Below are 2,411 nucleotides of genomic sequence, written 5' to 3' on the forward strand. Positions count from 1 at the left end.
TTATATCTAGTCTTTTTAGCATTTCTTTTTTTTTTTTTTTTTTGCTTGTTGGCTAATTTATTCAGTTAGTGCACTATTCTTTTTGTGCTAAGCAATTAGCAGGTCACATCAGAAAAAAGACTGTTTAACAGAACTGCCTACTTCTTTTTAATACCTTTGGGATCATTATTTTTGCTGTGACCTCAGTGTTTTTTAAACAATTTAGAGTGTTTATTTATTCTAAAACACATGAAAGATGTATGGTAATTTTAAAGTTTAGAAATAAAGCAGAAATTGAAGATCTTTTCTTAATAGCTTAAAGTGCATAAAATTAATTTGACTGATATAAATGTGTGCTAATAATACTTCTTCAATTTGTGTGACAAATGCCCTTAAATAATTTATATCAATAACTTTGTTCTCATCTACAAATAGCCTATCCTACTTACCACATTTAAATCTTCATTAGCAAAATATATGTTGCTCATTATTTGTAAATAAGTATGCTTAATGATAGGAGACAGTAGACATTTAAGAAAAATATGAAACCTTCAAGGATTTATGGTAATTAAGCATGACATAAGTTGTAAAGAAGAACTAGATGGTAGGTGACTTGTACACTAAAACACACTTAAAGAATATTTTAAATTTAAAATGAAAGGAAACAGCAAAACTACCAAATCTAGTGGTATCTATTTGCATAGTAAACCTGGAAAGAAGTACATTCCAATGCTCTAAATATAGATTTTAATATTTTCTACACCAAAGTAGACTATCAAAGGGACATTCTGAATGTGCCCACCCCACACAAATGTTCTCAGTGACTTTCCTTCAAAGTCAACAGTCCTATCTTGGAAATCTTCATCCCGAGCCTTGTTTAGTATTTATAACCTGTTGCCCTCCCTTTGTGTAACTTATCACTGTCACTTTCCCATCCCATCCTACACTAAACCTCTGCCAGTTCAAGAGTTCCTATGAATTCAGTGTAGAAACTGCCAGAGCTTTTAATTTCTATACCCACAAAACACTGAGCAGAAAGTCTCATCTGGTTCCTTGAAGTAATGCCATATCATTCATTGTCGGATTCTGGGGTGATGCCTAATCTGTGTCTTGTCCACAGTGTGCTGCTTTTATTTGTCCTAATCACATCCAAGCATACCATTCTTTTTAATGATTTAATATCTATTAAAACATAATAGATGGATTTTGCAAGAGACCTTCAAAGCAGTTGACATTTGGGCCCCATTCTACCATTCCAGTCTCCTATGTCATTCTCCTCCCATATTGTGAAGTCAGAATTCTTGGTACATTTCACTTGCCAACAGTTCCTCAATACTCCATGTATTTAATGTCCCTAGACCTTTCATTGTATACATCTCACCATCTAAAATGCCCGTTCTTATCCTTAGTTCTCCAAAAGGCAATTGTCTCACTAAACTAAGCCAACACAATATGTCTCCAATCTAGAGCAACCATCTATGATACATTTCCTTCCACCTACTCAGAAACCCCTATCTCATTTACATCTTCATCACATGGCACTTTACATCCTCTTCTCTGTTTGAGGAGACACAGTGACACATCCAGTAAGACCGCTGACTCCAGAGTCAGGTGACTGGAGAGTGAGTCACAACCCTAACCCTGACAAGCTGTGCAAAATTGAGCCAGTCCCTCAACCTCTCCATTTCTCAGTTTTTTCATCTTTAAAATGAAATAACACAACATATGGACAGTTGTAAGCATTACAATATAGACACAGAAAAATTAGAATTGTGCTTAGTACATGCCCGATGCTTTGCCTATTATTTTACTTAGTTGTACATATACTTATTTTTCTTATAACTTAAAGAAATAAGGAGTGATTTTGTTATCTTTATATCAATTATTATTGCTTAAATACAAATTGAGTAACCTGTATCAGAAATTCTGGAGGCCAGTACATTTTGGCTTGAGGATTATTTTTTAAAGTTTAAAATATAAATATACATATACACAATGAGGTATCTTTGGTGTGAAATCCATTTGTTTCCTATATACCTTAAACACATTGTCTGAATCTCTTATTTTTGCAATATTTTTAGTGTTCTGTGTTTTGACCATTACCTATCATATGAGTTCAAGTGTAAAGTTATCCACTCATGGCTTCATGTCAGCACCAAAAGGGTTTCAAATTATGGAGCATTTCAAATTTTGGAGTTTTGGATTGGAATGCTCAACCTTCAGTGTAAAAACTCAGCAAATGATAATTTTTTTTCCACTGTGTCATCAGTCTGTATTTTATCAGAAAAAAATGATATTACCCCAGATTTTAGGCCAACTTAATCTAGGGAATCAGATCTTTATAAATTTAGTGGAAAGGCCAGAAGAGTTGTTAGTGGAGAGGATCTCTTTCTTTTTAAATCTACAACTCTAGCTATGGCTCATATAGACAG

The sequence above is a fragment of the Sciurus carolinensis genome, chromosome 7 (assembly GCF_902686445.1).
Source record: "Sciurus carolinensis chromosome 7, mSciCar1.2, whole genome shotgun sequence".
In the NCBI taxonomy this organism is placed as follows: Eukaryota; Metazoa; Chordata; class Mammalia; order Rodentia; family Sciuridae; genus Sciurus; species Sciurus carolinensis.